This window comes from Pipistrellus kuhlii, unplaced genomic scaffold (genome assembly GCF_014108245.1).
Source record: "Pipistrellus kuhlii isolate mPipKuh1 unplaced genomic scaffold, mPipKuh1.p scaffold_m20_p_13, whole genome shotgun sequence".
Taxonomy (NCBI): Eukaryota; Metazoa; Chordata; class Mammalia; order Chiroptera; family Vespertilionidae; genus Pipistrellus; species Pipistrellus kuhlii.
Window position 1 is genome coordinate 2809871 of NW_023425438.1, and position 18664 is coordinate 2828534.

Below are 18664 nucleotides of genomic sequence, written 5' to 3' on the forward strand. Positions count from 1 at the left end.
GAACCAACTCCACCGTGGAGTCTGCACAGGAATGCCTTTCCCTGCCCCACTTAGAGAGGTACTGAGAGGCTTTTACCCAACAGCCTGAGAAAGAGGGTGGGGTAGCAGGGAGAGACAGACAGACATATGGAGACAGACAGACACACACACACACACACTCAGGAGTGGGCAAAAGTAGGCTCACAGTTGCAATACAAATAAGTAATACAATAATCAATAAATAATAATACAAGAATAACTGTGCGTTGTGTACTCACAGCTGTAAACCTACTTTTGTCCACCTCTGTACAGATAAACATAGAGACACACAGACACACAGACACACAAGCAGACACACAGACGCAGAAAAAGACACCCCCTTCCCTGAACCCCGAGGCCCTGCGGCCTCACTTAGACCTCTGGTGAGAGCCAGGCAGCATCCCTCTTCTCACTGCAAGATGCAGAGCCCTGGACCAGCCGGCAGCCCAGCGGGCCCTCTGGCCTTTTGTTTCTGCAGAGGGCTCTGCTCTCTGCTGGCCTGTTCGCATGGAACGGTCCCCAGAGGGCTGGTGATCACCAGGAGCAGCCCCAGCAGCTGCCCTTCTCCCCAGGCAGAGAGGCAGGACCCAAGACAGCTGCCCGGCAAGGAGCCCTGCCCCCAACATCCCCTGCTTCCTTCCTAAAGCTCCCCTTCCCAGCACGCACAGGAATGTTCTACAAACACTCCAAGAGAGGCCCGGAGCAGGGCAGCCAGAGGAAGTATAGGATCCCTCGTAAAGTTCTAAATTTAGCTCATACTTGGAATATTGCAATGCTGGACATGGCTGCAACATGTGAGACATACTTATGGTAAAAAGTTATTCCTGTGTATCTGAAATTCCAATTTAACAGGGCATCCTGAATTTTTATTTGCTAGGTTTGGCAACCCCTACTCCAAAGTTTTGTTGAGAAGAGGAAATCTTTAGGATGGGAATCATAATTAGCTAAGAGCTTACCCTGGCCCTATCCTGCTGAGAGAGTCCCTCTCCGCTCTGGCCTTCCATGTACTTTTAAGTCAAATCAGAGAGCTGGCAAGGCAATCTCTGAGGACATGCCAGCTGGGTGTCCCTGATTTCTTATTAAAGGAATGTTGCTCCTATGAGGCCACAGTCACTGAACTGTGGCTTTGGGGCGGGGCGGGGCTGGGATTTGGGGTTGGGGGTGGAGGGGTGCGGAGAGTGGATTGGCTGCCAGCAGAACAGGGGGCTCTCTGGGTGGGTGACTACTGTGAGCACTTCCTCATTCAGTTAGGACTGACTCCCTGCTGGTCACATCTGCCGGGACAGAGGCTAAAATATGACTGTGGGGGCATCTCCAGGGTCTGGAACATCCCTAAATCAGCCAAGGAGCCTGGGAGCGGGAGAAGCAGACCCAGGAATGTCTCCTGGAGGGCAACGTGAGTGCCTTCTGGGTGGGGGACTGTGCGGGAGCTGGGGCCATTCTGGTTGAATGGGTAAAATAATTAAAAAAAAAAACAACCAAAAAACCCCAACAACTTTAGAAGCTGTCCTAAAGGATGTCAGTGGATGCACCACTGCCCGGGTTGGAGGAAGCTCTAGTTTGGCAGCTCAGAAGACAGCAGTGCTTTTGGGTGGTAACAAAGTGTGCTTGATCCGCACCAGCTGTGTGACCTTGGGAATGTTACTTAACTCTTCTGAACTGCGGTTCTTTATTTGTGAAGCAGGGATTTGCTGTCTGGAGGTTCTCAACTGAAAGCCCTGATGGGTTATGGACACACACTCAGGAAGCAGGCAAGCAGCTCCATTCCCTTCTCCTTCCATGTGGACCCCAACTCCTACCTGGACAAATAAAGAACCCCTAAAAGTGTGTGTGTGCGTGCGTATGTGTGTGTGTGTGTGAAGGAGAGAGGGGAAGTGAGGGAGAGGGGGAAGAAAAGGGGAAGAAGGGAAAGGAAGAAGAAAGGGAAGGGGTAGGTAGGGAGGGAACTACTGAGAGTAACCTAAGTTATTCTCAGTTTAGTGCAATATTTTTATATGAAAAATATTTTTATATTAAAAATCCCCAAGAGTAGAAGAATTAAATTGTCTAGGCTTGTTAAGTGAAAAAAGAAGGGTACAGATCTGCGCTCTTTCTGTGCTCCCGGAAAGCCTACTGGAAGCAAAAGCAGCACCTGTGAGTGAGTGCGTTACAGTTTTGGTTGCTGCAATCTTGCTCCGGTGCAATGGCAGGGACCCGCCACACGGGGATGCCTGTGCCCGTCTAATGCAGTGTTTCCCAAACTTCTCTCATGATGAGACACAATTTTACCTATATGTTCCCACAAATTCTAGTTTAGCACTTCTTAGTTGGGATTCAGGAATCTGTAGTTTAACAACTCCACCAGGTGATTCCCGTCATGAGAGAAGTTTGGGAAACACTGGTCTAATGGGCTCGGGAGGCGCAGCTGCTGAACAAGCTGAGCCCTGAAAGCTAGGGAGCCTTGGACAGTGCTGGCCCCCAAAGGCACCCTCCTCTATAACACCGCCTCGCCTCAGCTAGGAGGGCGGAAGCCAGAGAATGCAGGACGTGGAAGTGGGAGATGATGCGCAGGTGAGAGGGGGCGCCTGCCTGAGCAGATGGAGCTGCCCCTGAGCCCAGCTGAGCCAGCTCGGAGAGCAGGGCCGAGGTGGAGCCCGTGGAGGGGAGCAGCCCGCATTCCCACTTTGGCTGGGGGAGTGATGTGTTCCCGGGCCTACAGGACCCACCGGGGCCCTCAGGCATGCAGCTCCCCTCTGACAGTTCAGGGAGGGAACCCAATCTTAAAGGAAGTGGGAGGTGGGGAAGGAAGGGGCAGCACCTGCACTAGAACCTTCCACGTCAGTCCTCGGAGGTGAGCACACGCCTTATCCCTACCCACAAAGGAACCCGCGTGGGACACCTGTCACACAGAGTAATAATGGCAGTCGGTGGGGAACCGGCCATGACAGGGGACCCCAGCCAATGCAGTGAAAATGAAAAAAAAGACCCATAAAACACACACACACACACAACACACACACACACACAATGCTTATTTTGCTCTTTTTTTCCTTCATGCCCTGATATACTGGAAGTCTCTTTTTTCTAAATTTATTTTATTGATTTTTTACAGAGAGGAAGGGAGAGAGATAGAGAGCTAGAAACATCCATGAGAGAGAAACATATCAGCTGCCTCCTGCACTCCCCCCACTGGGGATGTGCCCGCAACCCAAGGTACATGCCCCTGACCGGAATCGAACTTGGGACCTTTCAGTCCGCAGACCGACGCTCTATCCACTGAGCCAAACCAGTTTCGGCAGGTATACTGGAAGTCTTGATCCTAGAGCACATGTGTCAAACACAAGGCCCGCGGGCCAAATCCGTCCCGCCAGGCCTTGCAATGTGGCCCGCACCGCGCTGTCATCACTGCACTCCGCTGAGTTTCCATCACAATGACAGTTTATGACTGTTCAGTAAACCATTCGGCCCGCGATTTAGGCTGGATTTTAGATTTTGGCCCCTTCTCTGATTGAGTTCGACACCCCTATCCTAGAGCAATAAAGGGGGGCATTGGAAAAAAACACATCACCCCTTCCCACCTCAGTGTGCCTGACTCCGGGTGCCTTCAGCCGAAAGACAGACAGCACGCGGGGGCGGGGTGGGGTGGAGAGTGATTGGCTGCAGCTGGCCGAAGGAAACTTTCTCTCAAACCATCCTGGGCTTTTTAAAAGTGTTTTTATTTATTTCAGAGTGAGAGAGAGAGAGGGAGAGGGAGAGGGAGAAGGAGAGGGAGAGGAAGAGGGAGAGGGAGAGGGAGAGGGAGAGGGAGAGGGAGAGGGAGAGGGAGAGGGAGAGGGAGAGGGAGAGGGAGAGGGAGAGGGAGAGGGAGAGGGAGAGGGAGAGGGAGAGGGAGAGGGAGAGAGAAACATCAATGATGAGAGAGAATCATTGGTCGACTGCCTCCTGCATGCCCCACACTGGGGATCAAGCCCAGACATGTGCCCCAACCAGGAATTTAACCTGGATCTCCAGGTTCATAGGCCCGTGCTCAACCACCGATCCACACAGGCTTGGCTCTCCTGGACTTTTAACAACAAAACGACCTGGCAGGCTGGGGCATCTGCCCAGCTGTCCCTGAGAGCGAAATGGAGCCTTGTGACCGGACGCGGTGGAGATCAGTGATGGGAAAAGGCATCCTTTTCAGGTTTATTTTCGAGTTCAGGCTGATCAACAAGCCTCTTGGCCTTAGCTTTTATCTAGCTCGTGAGCAGTGCCGGTCAGTGCGCTTCCCACTGCCTACCTGTCCCGCTTCCTGGCAGATCTCAGACTCCGATTCTGCTCTCTCATTAAAATGAGTCCTGCCCAGTTCCGGATGCTAACGAACCGCACATGTGATTATTTCAGTGTGTGCTCCTTCTATGTAGGATGGTGTGGGGAGGGCACCAGACAGTGGGCAGCCATCTCAATTGAGGCCACTGAGGAGATGCCACCCCATTAACCCCCAGCTGTGGTGGCACCCCGCCCTCCCCAGACCATGGGTCCCTCAGAGGGTAAGGGAAGGAGGGGACAGGGGAGCGGCCTGAATGGACACCAGACTCATCGGGGATTACCAGGCTTGCTTTTCTCTGCTGCCATGCAGAAGCGGCTCAAGAACTAAGACCAGGGCAGAGAAATAGAAAGTAAATAATTGCACCGCTGAGTCCGAGTCCTCAAAATTCACATTCAAGAACCCAGTTCGTTGTACCAAGCCTGGTATAATGCTAATGTTCAGAAACCCTCCGATGACAACAAGAATGAATGATGAGGGAATGAATGAATGAAAGTGTAGCTCTTCTGATGGTCAGAGAGCATGCATGGAAGCAGCTGCCAGCCGTCCTGCTTAAGGCCTGCCTGCCACCCTTCGTCAGGCCCGGGGACTCCGCCCTGGGATGCTCTCCATGTGATGAGAATGCGGTGCAACAGCTCCTGAGAGAACCCAGCGTGCGCTTTAAAGTGGGATGCTCTCATCCAACTGGGATTTATTTTGTTTACCAGACATTCCTCTTTTCATACAGAAAAGGAACGTGGGTGCTCAGGGCCAGAAAGAAAAGTGGAAGATAATTCCCACTTATTCACACTTTGTGCTCGAAGCACCAAAGTTTCAAGACTAGTTTTTTAAAAATAGATATTTTATTGATTTTTTTTACAGAGAGAAAGGGAGAGGGATAGAGTTAGAAACATCGATGAGAGAGAAACATCCATCAGCTGCCTCCAATTGAGAATGTGCCCGCAACCAAGGTACATGCCCTTGACTGGAATCAATCCTGGGACCCTTCATTCCGCAGGCTGACGCTCTATCCACTGAGCCAAACTGGTTAGGGCAAGATTAATTCTTAAGTTACTGTCATTATTACCCTCATTTTATAATGGTTAAGTTGTAGCTGTGGTTAGCACACTTGGCACTCCGTAAACTTCACATGTGGGTTGAATGAATGAATGAATGAGTGAGTGAAAATTGAGTCAGATGCTCAAGGCTTTAAGGTGGTAAAGCCTGGAGGGAGCTCTGGAACGCATGTGTTTCTCTGTGCTGTGGCGTGCATTCCGGGGCTGTAATCTGTTAAAACCCTCTTGTCCTGCACTCACAACCCTGGAGGAGGACCCCACCTGGCAGGGCCACGGGGCTGCGCTGCGCTCAGGAGCGGAGGGAGCCAGCAGGGGCTGCGGGAGGCAGGCTTTGTATGATAAGAAGGTGAGGTGACTCTTGGGTCCCACGGAACTATGGGATTGGCTTGTGCGAACAGGTCAGACGGGGAAGTGAGACCCATTGGGTTGGGAACCACATGGGGTGAGCTGGTCCAGCTGGTAGGCAAACTAGCCAAATAGGGGAACTCCTGGCTGAGCTTCTGCGGTGCAGTGAGGCTCAAAGATGTGAAGACAACACATGGAATCTCATAATAATTTGGGGATACAATCCAGTATAATTATCCCCATTTTACATGGGAGGGACTGGGACACGAGATGGAGGGGAGGGGGCAACGTGACACAGTCAGTTTGATGCTGAGTTGAACACAAAGGTCTTTGCTTTCCTCTACATTGCTCTGTATGTCATCTTACCTGACACCACTCCAACCCAGTTGTGGAGCTGGGGAGACCAAGGCACAGAGAGAGATATGAAGTGGTCCAAGTGACTCGCTAACTCAGCTGCCTGCGGCATTGGCCCTGCTGTCGAGAGAGGGGTCACAGACGGCTGGCTCCTGCATCTCTGTGGAGGATGAGTTAGCAGCCCTTGGTGACACAGATGGGCACATCAGCAGTGTTTCTGTAGCTCTGAGGATTCCTCAAAGACAAGAGACTGGGCCGGACTGTTGGGTTTCTTAGCTTGTTTTGTTGTTGCTCTGTGGAGAATGGATTGGGAAACTCAAATTAAATATATGCATATCCAGGGGTGATACTCAGAATATTGACTAAATATTGTTGGAAAGACAGTTCTAGCTGCTGAGTATTAACCCTTCAGTGTCTGGATGGTGGAAAGCCCCGGCAGTCCTAGTGCTTGGATGTAGCTAAGACTAAATCTAATGAATTAGTTAGAATGATTTATTTCAGATTATGATACAATGATCACTCTTTAAAAAAGATTTTTATTGATTTCAGAGAGGAAGGGAGAGGAGGAGGGAGATAGAAACATCAATGATGAGAGAGAATCATTGATCAGTTGCCTCCTAAACACCCCCTACTAGAGATTGAGCCTGCAACTCAGGCATATGCCCTTGACAGGAATTGAACTCAGGACCCTTCAGTCTGCAGGCTCTATCCACTGAGCCAAACAGCTAGGTCATGATCACTTTTCTTTAGGAAAGTGTTCGTAGGCTTACTTTAAATGGCCTGTTATATTATTTTTATATTTGAAGTACCTTAAATATTTATGGCCTTCAAATCCAAAGATTTGAATTCTAATCCACCTCTGCCTCTGATCTGTTCAGTGATATCTCCTCTCTGGCTTTGGCTGGGTTTTGACTAGATATTGCCAAAGTTCCTGCCAACTCTACAAACTTTACAGCTCTACAGACAGAGGACACAGTTTATCAATTATTAAAGAAAGAAATGTGGCAGAACATGGCCTGTCCCCACCCCCAGAAGAATGCTCTTGGTGGAGAGGTGCTTGGGGGTGTCCTCAAGGGTAATTCCCTGTGCCATGAGGACCCTTGGGCCATGGCCAAGAGGTGCTGAGCAAGGTCATACATCCTACTTGTCTACCCTCATATTGCACTTCAGCAGAGAAAAGCTCTGTCTGAGAAACCAGGTCACAAAAGCACTCCCAGGAATGGGCTTCTTGAGTGCTCAGATCTGGCATCTTTCCTTCTCAGCCAAGCTCTTCACACCTTGCTCTCTGCCTGACCCGTTCCTACACATCTTACTCCAACCCTGACCCCCACTCTCTGTGCACTTACATTCCAGCCCGAACCATCCTCTCCATCTTCCCACTGTGCTATGGTGAGCTCCCTGAACCAGTACACTGTTCCCATAAGGCCCCCTTCTCTACCTGGCCAAGGTCAACTTAATCTCCAAAATCACTTAATCTCCAAAATCAACTTATCTCCAAGATACAGTGGCAAGAAGCAGCCAGAAGAGATTTCTCCGAATCTTCTGACTCAAGTTGCTCCTTCTACTGGGTCCCATTATACTTTCCCAACCTCCAGTACAGTTATACTTCTGTATGCGTGTCATCTGCTTGGATTGAGTCTTCTGCATTAAACCTTGGGCTCCTTGAGGGCAGGCACTATGTGGTGTTATTCATCTCAGTATCTTCAGGGACTGGCCCATGACAGATGCTCAGTGACTGATTCACTAACAAAAAGGTGGATGAATGGCCAAACAATGGGTGGATGGATGGATAGATGGACAAGTGAGTAATAGGTAGATAAACTAAGGTCTTCAGACTGCAGGTAAGGTGCAGAAAGACAAACTCAGAGGCACCAAAGACCAGATGTGTCTGGTCTGGGCGTTCTATATCTATTTTAATAATCCTTCACTTGCGTGATGGAACTCGGGGTCTAGCCTTTATTTCCATCAAGAAGAATGAAAGGTACCCCCCTGGCAGAGACCATTAGGCATAATCCCATGATCTTTTTTCTGCTTCCTCAGTATTGTTATAGGATAACCAACTCTTTCTGGTTTTCCTGTTATTGTCTCAGTTTCAAACTGGAAGCCCAGTGTCCTAGGAACCTCCTCAGTCCAGGAAAACCAGTACAGTGGGCCACCCATTAGGGACATTGCTGCCCCGGATAGAGTCTTCATAGCCGAGCCCCGGGCTGCTGGGGGAGAGCATATGACGGAGTGATTTCCAAAGGGCTGTCGGTGGAACTGGCCTGTTCAATCTCAGGAACAGAAGAAATTTTCTATTAAAATTTATTTTGAAAAAAATCACAACTTTCTGTAACGACAAGGAGGAAATTCCATCATGCAAAGATACAGTTGCGAGAAGCAGCCAGAAGAGATTTTCAGAGAGCAAGGTGCGAAGTGTCCTGCTCTCCCCTGGTGGCAATGGTGGTCCCTCTCTCAATGGCACTCCACTCTTCCTCTTTCAAAAAATATATTTTAACGGGGGAATAAAAATAAATAAAAAACATTTTGATTTCAGAAAGGAAGGGAGAGGGAGAGAGAGATAGACACATCAATGATGAGAGAGGATCATTGATCGGTTTCCTTTGCACACCTCCCCCCCCCCCCCCCCCCACTGGGGATCAAGCAGGAAACCTGGGCATGTGGGAGGAATGAGGGAGACATCCAAGCAGGCCCTGTGGCGATGGAGACTGAAGTCAGAGGAAGAGACTGGAGATAGAGGGTGAGAGCAGTGTGTGTGTGTGTGTGTGTGTGTGTGTAGGAATGCATTCACCACTTTGCTAGCATTCAACTTTGGTACGTTTTTAGGGGTGAACTTTTGGGGAACAGACATGCTTTTTAGGGCCCATACAATGCTTTCCTGTTTGTCACTGCATTTTCTTTGTCTCCTCCTCCTGTGAGAGGGGGACTTTCCTTATCAATGAAGAAACCAGGACAGAAAGGCTCAGGACTTCACAGGGCTCCGTGCAGGGTCCAGCAGGATGAGAACCCCGGTCTGATTCTCAAATCTGTGCCCTTTCTACTTGCACACCCCCATACGCCCGCAGTGGAGACATGCCCTTTCTGCCCCCCAGTGGGGGTGTCTGCCCCCCTGGTCCCGTGTGCCGCCCAGACCCAGAAGCAGGCAGCCCTGGGGGTTCTGCACTGCAGATACCTCTCTGCAGTGCTCAGCGTCTCCCACCATATTTCCTTCCCACGCACACAATGCTGGACCTCAGCGATTGTAAATGATTAAAGAGCCAACTTCTGGCAGAGACGGGAGAGCATTCGTCTCAGGTGCTGATAAAACATAAACATATTTTTAGAATAAGCTGTGCTAAAAATGATGAATTGGGCAGGAAAATCACCTTCTTCAGCTGCCTGCAAACAGCAGGGTGGACAAATCCTCTTCCCCAAGAGAGAGGGTCCGGCTTGGGGAGCCACAGACCCTGGGAGGAGGGACAGAGGGCCCGGAGCACCTGTTCCTCAGCCGCCTGTATGAGGGCCTTGCCGTCCACGAGGCCATGACAGCGCTGGAGGTACCACATCTGGTGCTTTCGCTCTTGCTGGCCCATCCCTGCTGGCTCCCAACCTCTCTCCCCCTGCCAGACCTCCGCGGCCCTTACCTCCTGTTAGAAACCTCCCAGAGTCTGTAAACCACTCTGACTCCCACTTTTAAAAATTTTTTTTAATTGATTTTTTTTACAGAGAGGAAAGGAGAGGGATGGAGAGTTAGAAACAGCCACGAGAGAGCATCATTGATCATCTGCCTCCTGCACACTCCCTAGTGGGGATGTGCCCGCAACCAAGGTACATGCCCTTGACCGGAATCGAACCCGGGACCTTTCAGTCCGCAGGCTGAGGCTCTATCCACTGAGGCACACCGGTTTCGGCTGACTCCCACTTTTGAGCAAACAAAAACAAGGAGAAAACACCGGCACTTCCAGGAGGTCAGAGAAAGTGACTTTCACCGACTTCACGCATCCTTCTGCCCCGCCCCCTCCGGGGATCCTGGCTCCGGGCCTGGACTCAATGAGCAGCCTGCGGTCCGGCCAGGTGCTGGCCCGGGGCGAGCGGCTCGGGCTCGGTGCTGGCTCGGGGCAGCCGGGCCATTCGGTCCATTTGGTGCTGCGGGGCGGGCCCCCAGGGGACGCCGGGCGCGCGGAGTTCCTGCAGGTCCGCACAACTTCCACCCGCAGCCGCGGCGCGGGGCGGGCGGGGAGCGCGGGGGTGGCCCCAGCGGCCCCTTCCTCCTCCGCGGGCGGCGGGCGGGCGGGCGGCTCGGGAGCCGGGCTGCTCACCGAGCGGGCCAGCCGCGCCTCCTGCCTCCCGGCCGCACGCCGCCCGGGCTCAGTGCCTCCGCCGCGGCCCCGGGCACCGGTCGCCCCGGCGGCCCCTCTCGGGTCTGCGGGGAGCGGACCCCGCGCGATCGCCGTGCACTCAGGCGGAGGGCCCGCGCCGCTCCCCCGGTGAGTCCAGGGACGGAACGTGGAGCGCAGCCCCGATCCGCGCGGGGCTCCGGGCTCCCGGCTGCGGGCGGCGGGGCGCGGGGCTGGAGCCTCCCTCGCACTTTGTTTGGAGACAAGTTTGGGGGTCCCGTGACTTCCCGAGGGAACCCCGGCAAGCAGACCTGCAGCGCTGCGGGGCCGGGCCGGGGGCCGCGGAGGTCTGTGTCCCGCGGGGTCACGAAGCTCCCGGCCGGGAGGGAGGGCGCGTAGGTGCGGGTGCGCGCCCGGCTCCTCCCGGGACGGGCATTGGGGTGACTGTGCATCGGGGTGACTGCATCTGGGGTGGCTGTGCATCTGGGGTGACTGTGCATCTGGGGCCGCAGGGCCGCCTCTCAGCCCGGCCACCCCGCGGCCCCATCGGACCCCGCAGCCGGTGGCCGTGCTCCCGCGGCGGCGGCTGGTGGGCGGGGCTGAGTCCGCGGGCCCCGCCCCCCCTCCCGCCGCGGCCGGGCGCCCGGGGCTGCGGCCGGACACACGGACCGGGCGGCCCCCGGCGCTCCTGCCGCAGCGGCCGCGGGGCCGGCGGGAGGCCCGATCCCTGCGGCGTGGGCGGCGCTGCGGAGGCGGAGGCACCGGCTCCGGAGGTACCCGCGCGGCCCCTCCCCTCCTCCCCGTGCGCTCCGGGACTTGTCCCCGCGACCCCGCAACTTTGCCGGCCTCTGGGCACCCCCGCCCCCAGGGGGCCCGGGGGGCCCGTGCGGGACCCGGGAGGTCCGCGTCCCCGGGGGCTGCCCGCTGCCCCGCACCGGTCCCCCCGCTCCCGCGCCGCCGGCTGAGCCCCGGACCCGCCTGTTGCGCGGCTGCGGGCGGCCCAGCGGAGCGGGGTCCCTCCGGGCGCCGGGAGCGTCGGGAGGGTCTCTGGGGTCGGCCCGGGGCCCGGGGTTGCGGGGAGGGGCGGGGGGGGGGGAGGGCTGGAGGCGGGGAGCCCGGGGCCGGAGCGGCGGCGCTGGCAGAGCCGCAGCCCCAGGCGCTCTGAGCCTCTGCCCCGGGAGGAGGGGGCTCCGGGCCCCAAAGTGCTGCCCGGGCCGCCGCCCCGCCTTCTCCCGTCCCCCCTCCTTCCGCTGCCCCGCAGGGTGCGGGCCCCGCCACGGGCCGCGGTTTGGGGGGCACCCTGTCTGGGTGCAGCGCTGCGCCCCGGGGCGGCCGGCGCGCTGGGCGCTCGGGGTGGGGGCGGCTCGGGGCGCAGGACCCGCGGAGAGGCGCCCGCAGCCCCGGCGTTTGGATGGGTGGGGGGACGGGAGTGGGCGCTCGGGTGGGTCGGGCACCCCTTTTTCCCCATTTCCCATGCCGCTCCGGGCGAATGGGCCGGCGAGGGAGTCAGACCTTCTGGGGAGCCGGGTGGCGCCTTTCGCATTGCAGTCTGCACCCCCGCACCCTCCCCCCCGCACCTCCACACTGTCTTGTCTGGTCTCTTCGGGAAAGGAGCACCTTTTGCACCCTTGGCTTCTCCCTCACCTTGCCTGGGGGACTGGGCAGGGTTCTGACTCAGTCCGGGGAGGGGCGGGGGTGGAGAAAGCAAGGACCCCCCCCCCCACCACCGCGCCAGGGTGACTGGGGATGGTGGAGGGGGTCTGGTGTGTGCCTGCTGAGGAGTGGGCGCAGGGGGTGGGGGCAGGGGCTGTGGAGAGCTTGTTCTCACAGGGAGACCTGGGGTCCCCCTGGCTCCTGGTGTTTGCATTTCACCCCACCTTCCAGTGCGGGCACAGGAGGAAAGCCAGAGCAACAACCTCTCAGCCCTGTCCACGCATTTGCTTAAGTGCTTTGCATAACCCTTGGCTTAGACCTGTGTAAGCCACCCCTGGTGGCCCCTCTTTCATACGACTTGCAAATACCTGCCCAGGGAAACGGGAAGCAAGCATTTTCCTGGGCACCTGCCCCCTGGCTAAAGGCAGATGCCCTGGAGCGTGTCCTCCCCCATTTAGTTCGGGCTGAAAGGGTGGCACTGACTGGGTGGTTGAACTTGGAGTATTGTGCAGGTCGCATTCCACGCCTGGACTGTGAACTCCTTGAGGATATGGATTCGTCAGGCCGTTTAGCGGCCATTACCAGGCTCTGGGCTCTGCTCTGGATGCCTCCTTGTAAGAGGAAGTTTCTGCTCTCAGTCTAGTCCTGTTTGTTTGTTTGTTTGTTTGTTTGCTTATTTTTAATTCTCACCGGACTTCTTCCTTCCCCTGTCCTAATATTAAATGTGTCTATTTTAGAACTAGAAATGATCAGTATTGGGGTAGGGGGTAGAGAGCAGTAGCAAAGTGCTTAAGAACTCCGAACCAAAGCATGCCTTGAATATTGAGGAGACCATGGTAGGATCTGTTTTAATCCAGTTCTGTGGCTGAGCCATGATTTCCTGGAAAATTGGCCTGAGTAAACACATTCGTGAGTGCAGCAAAGCTAAACTTTTGCTAGTCAGGTGTATGAGAGCAAACTGGGAAGCTGGAAGCAATCTGCATTCTGTTCAGAAACACTAAAATATTAAAAACTCGGTGCTCGGAGGCTTGGGTGTGCCAGCAAAGCACCAGCTCAGTATTTCTTCTCCTTCTCTTCCCCACCTCCTCCCTGTCTCCTCCTCCTTGCACATGGTCTGCTTGGAGTAGATACTATATAAGACTGTCTTTAATTGCACACATGTTGAGTGACAAAAGCCCAAGATCTGCTTTCAGCCAATCACATTACAGAGAAGCAGTTAATGTTGACTGCAGTGGCTTTAGTGTGCTCGCTAAAATCCCCAACGACGGAAGCCTCCTGCAGCTCATCCTCAGCTGAGCACCCAGCACATACCAACTTCGACGTCATGATTGAGTTGTGTAGCCATATACACTGAGTGGCCAGATTTATGATCTCTGAATGCATAATGATCTGACCACTCTGTGTGTGTGTGTGTGTGTATTAGAGGCCAGGTGCATGAATTCGTGCATGGGTGGGGTCCAGCCAGCCTGACCAGGGGGTGGGGACATGGGCGGTTGGCCAGCCTGCCTGATGGTTGAAGGGACAATTTGCATATTAGCCTTTTATTATATAGGATATACACTGAGTGGCCGGATTATTATGCGTTCAGAGATCATAATAATCTGGCCACTCAGTGTATATATATTCATATGCAAATATGTACACTCATTCATTCAACATGTATTTGAACACTTACCCAGTGTTATGCATTATGCTAGGGGCTGGGTATGCAGTGTTAAAGGAAACAGACATGGGGGAAGGTAGCCAGATGGGTAAGGAACGAGACAGTAAACAAATCAGTGCGAACATTTTAGCAGTGGCAAGCTTTCTAAAGCACTTCCCTGGGGAGGAGAACAAGGACAGGCAGGGCTAGTTCAGATGGGGAGCTGGAAAGACCTCTGTGAGGAGAGAAGTCCAGGCTGAGCCAGGGTGTGAGGATTCTAACAAGGATGAGCACTAAGCATTGATGGTGGAACTCCAAGAGAACCAGGTGGCAGGGTGGCTGGGAGGAGGTCAGAGAGGAGGATGGGCCAGATCCTCCTTGGCTTTTCAGGCCAAGCTCAGGATCTTAAGAGTTTTTCCTAAGGGCTCTGGGAGGAAATTAATGGAGGTTCAGGAGCCAATTTGTATTTTTGGATTGTCAGTGAAAGCTGTGAAGAATAGAGAGATTCAAGAATGACAATTGGGTTTCTTTTTTTTTTTTTTTTTAATATATTTTATTGATTTTGTACAGAGAGGAAGGGAGAGAGATAGAGAGTTAGAAACATCAATGAGAGAGAGTCATCGATCAGCTGCCTCTTGCACAACCCCTACTGGGGATATGCCCGCAACCAAGGTACATGCCCTTGACCAGAATCGAACCCGGGACCTTTCAGTCCCCAAGCCAATGCTCTATCCATTGAGCCAAACCGGTTTCGGCTGGGTTTCTTATTAAGAGGTGTGACGGAGAGATGGGACCTCCAGCCAGGTGGGACTGAGCGAAAAAGAAGGGGAGGTTGGTTTGAAAGGCAACAGAGAGACAGAGTGTGTGCATATGCCTGCGTCTATGTGGAAGGCGACCTTGGCTGAGGTTGGGGAGTTGAATCCAGCTCCTTAATAAATCAACAGATACACATCTCTGTGTGTGAGTTAAATGTTGCTAGCATTACTAGAAGATTAGAAATTTGAACCCTAGCTCTGACTTTGTCTCCAGTTGCTGGGTAAATTTGAGCTTATCATTTGTTCTTCCCTGTTCCTCGCTGCCCCCCCCCCCCACCCCCCCAACCATTCAGCCTGGTGATTTTATGATTAAAAAAAAAGTTACTTTTCTACAAATAGTCTTCTTCAATAGACTCATTTATTTGTGGTAATTTGGATGCTTTTCATAAATTGAATTAGGAGAACTTAGAGTGGATGTGTGGGAACGTTTGTGGTGAGATTCCAATCATTTGCTCTTTGATGATCTCCAATAAGCTGCTTTCACTCTGACCTAACTAGAGAGACGCCAGCGAAGAGGCTGGTGGAGAGGAGATGCTAAGCCTTTCCAGGATATTCGGGGTGAGGCCCAGTGGACAGCCTTGGGCTCGGCTAGAAGCCAGCTTCCGTGTCTCAGGGAACAAGTCCTTCCCTGGGCTTCCTCATTACCCGAGACACCTGCACTGTGCCCGTGGATATCTCATGAAAAGGTGCCAAAGCAGTACATTTGTTATGTCCTCTGGGAAGTCATGTTTAGAAGAATTTGCTGGCCTGAAGATCAATAGTGAACATAACGGATGGTCTGATGGGGCTTTGAGGAAGCGATAGGGTACCCAGAGATCAATCTATGCTTGTAGGGAACGAGCGTTTGCACAGGACCACAGAATGGAAAGTTACTCCAGAGATCAGCTAAGATGCTGGCTGCCTCTTGAAGGCTTCTTCCAGGAATGCTGACTTGTATCCTGGCAAAGAATGTGTGTGTGGAGGTAAAGGAATGCCGGAAGACTGAAATTTTGGACTTGCACATGCTTACATTCTTTCCTCTCACCCTCCCACAGACTGGGCTGGCTCTCTCATGCCCTGATTGGCATGCGTAGGTGAACCTGAAAGCATTCCTTAAGGTAGAGAATTTAATTGATCAAAGAGATGGGAGAAGTCCGTGATTAAAGACTGTGGTTTAAAGGTATGGATTGAAAGGAGACACTTGGGTTCTGGCAGTTATTTCAGCATTTTTGTCTTTGAGCTCAATAAATCATACCTTCTGGGTAGTCTTTGTCTGTGTGTGTGTGTTTTGTTTTTATAAGTTTAACTTTTTTTTTCAAGATCCCAGCTTTCTAACTGTTGTATCCTTATGAAGCCACTGTCTAAGACCTGCCTTCCTCCCCTTGGTGATAAGGCGTTGCCTGGCCATGATTTAGCCACAAGGTGTCTCACAGTTGAGCCTTCTTGGGGAAGTTTGCTTCCTCTTAGCTAATAGTATAAATTAAAATGCCATTATGTGGCATTGTCCTATCTGCATCCATCCATCTATCTATCATCTATCTATCTATCATCTATCTATCTATCTATCTATCTATCTATCTATCTATCTATTATCTATCTTAGCCAAAGTGAAAAAGGTATCACTATCCCCATACCTTCTCATCATTTCCTTAAATCACAAATCCTACAATGTAGGCTCTCTGAATATGCACAAAAAGGATCCCATGAAAGTTTATAAGATGCCTTGAAAACTATCTTTTAAGCAGTTTCCCCAAACTTTTTTTTTAAAATATATTTTATTGATTTTTTTTACAGAGAGAAAAGGAGAGGGATAGAGAGCTAGAAATGTCGATGAGAGAGAAACATCGACCAGCTGCCAAGGTACACGCCCTTGACCAGAATCGAACCCGGGACCTTCCAGTCCACAGGCCGACGCTCTATCCACTGAGCCAAACCGATTTTGGCTTCCCCAAACTTCTTGATCTAATTAGAAATTGAATGTCAGCGTGGCGCACCTGTCTGGTGATAAGGACCGAGCTTTTGTCTCTCAGCTGCTCCAGACGTAACACGTGGAAGCTGCTCTCTGCTCTCTTCTATCAGGGGCTTTGGAGTGGAGTACAGGGGCCACAGCTGCGCTATGTGGCCCTAAACGCTAATGGGTTTGCTTTAAGTTTCCTTTTACCAGTCACTCCTTTCACCCACATCAACAGTTAGGAGCACACAGCAAGCCCAATTTTACAACCCTTCATTTGTAAGTGAGTCTCAGCAGCTTGGGTACAATCCCATTTAAGCATGGTCAGGTATGGGGGTTCAGGTTCTGACTACCTCACAATGCAGTTAAGTCCTAAGGAGTGAGAGGTGAGATGGTTGGAATAGTGGAGCTCCAGGATTGAGCAGGACATGGAGTTCCCCTCCCAGGACCAGCGTCCCACACCACATGCCCATCAAAACACATGCGCACTCTGGAGCCGGCAGAGTGCTCCTTAGTGTGGGCTGCTTAGCTGACCGGACAGAAGTGGATAAACCACACCGAAGTACCATACTGAATGTAGAGTTTCAGTCTTACAAAATGAAAAGCGTTCTGGAGATGGATGGCAGTGATGGCTGCACCGCATTATAAACGCATTTAATACCACTGACTGTACGCTAAAAAAATTGTTAAGATGGCCTGCCTATATGGCTCAGTGATTGAGCATTGATCTGTGAATTAGGAGGTCCCAGTTCGATTCCAGGTCAGGGCACATGCCTGGCTTGCTAGCTTGATCCCCAGGGGGTGGGAAGGGGTGGGGAGCGTGGAGGCGCCTCCACCTTCCCTCGTTTGGAGAACTGGAGAGTTAGGGGAAGGCGAGTGCACTTAGAAAAGGGACTGGAGAAAGGAGAGATGTGAGAATTAACTTACAAGTCCAAGTGAAATCGTTTTCACTTGCATTGCCTGGGGATCTCATTATTTTATAATTCTTCCATGTTGGTGAAGTGTGGAAGTAATCATAGTGGGGTGTTCTGGGCAGAGCATTAAAAAGTAATCCTTCTAGCGTGGCTTCCCCGAGCCGGATGGCATGCTGGTGAAGCATAAAAACTTGCTCTCTGCTTTCCAAATAATGGATCAGATGCCGTATAAACAATCAGATTTGTTTTATTATAGCTTTTTAGAAGTTTAAGTAGAACCCCCTTTTCACCCCAAGAAATAAGTAGTCACTGTGGCAACTTACTAGAGCCAAGGCGCCTGTCTCCGGGAGTTTGTGAACATATGCTGAGGATGTATGGTTTGCCAACAGCACCCTGACTTCTAGAAATGCTTTTCTCCAATCCTTTGGGGGTGCCTGACATGTTGGGTACTTCGCCGGGGTGCAGTGTGGTCCGGCAATCGCACCCCAGTGTCCTGGAGCCCCCAGAAAAGGCTGGATGACGAGAAGATACCCCCACACAGCCTTTGGCACGCTATTTTGAGCAGGAAAACCTGAGTCTTTCACACTTAAGCAGAACGTTCATTTAGTTCTATTTCCACCACACCTCTCCCTCCTGTCTGCTGGGGTCCAGACACCAATCACTGTGAGTCTGGTGATATGGCTGAGGATCCGGTTCTGCAGCACAAAACAGAGGTGCCTGTTAGCATGAGCATGTGGCACATCAAAGGACCAGGTGAATTGGAGCTGATTTGTTGGAGGACAAAACTGGAATCAGCCCTGGCTGGTGTGGCTCAATGGATAGGGCATTGGCCTGTGGACTGAAAGGTCCCACGTTCGATTCCGGTTAAGGGCATGTACCTTGGTTGCAGGCACATCCCCAGCAGGAGGTCTGCAGGAGGCAGCTGATCGATGTTTCTCTCTCATCGATGTTTCTAACTATCCCTCTCCCTTCCTCTCTGTAAAAAACAAAACAAAACAAACAAACAAACAAACAAAGAAACAATTGGAATTAAATAGAAAAAAAGGGAACAGAGGGAACAGCTCCAGTGAGAATTTGGGAATGAGAGGGCACCATAGGGTGGGGGGTGAGAAACAATTGGATGTGGCTGAGGCAGTGGGATGTGAAGTTGGCTGGTGGACACTGAGGCCCCAGAGGCAGGCAGGGAAGTTCTCACTTGAAACCTGAGGAGGTCAGACAGAGGGAGCCCCTGAAGGGCTATGCTGTATTGGCACATTCTGATGTGTCACTACCTCTGGCCACTGGGGAGAGGGAGGGTGTTAGTGAGAAGTGTGGCAAAGTGATGGTACTGGCTTGTA

The 18664-nt window shown here is 52.4% G+C and overlaps 1 protein-coding gene across 2 annotated transcripts in view; it reads left to right on the top strand.

Annotated features, from left to right (window-relative positions):
- The first annotated feature begins 11023 nt into the window (after positions 1-11023).
- Positions 11024-18664, top strand: part of KCNS3 (potassium voltage-gated channel modifier subfamily S member 3) — a 28341-nt gene continuing 20700 nt past the window's right edge. Inside the window, exon 1 of one of the 2 annotated variants that reach the window (XM_045580483.1) lies at positions 11024-11146. The gene's annotated coding sequence lies outside the window, so the exon portion shown is untranslated. The remainder of the gene's footprint in view (positions 11147-18664) is intronic. The other variant, XM_036434653.2, reaches the window with a different exon arrangement.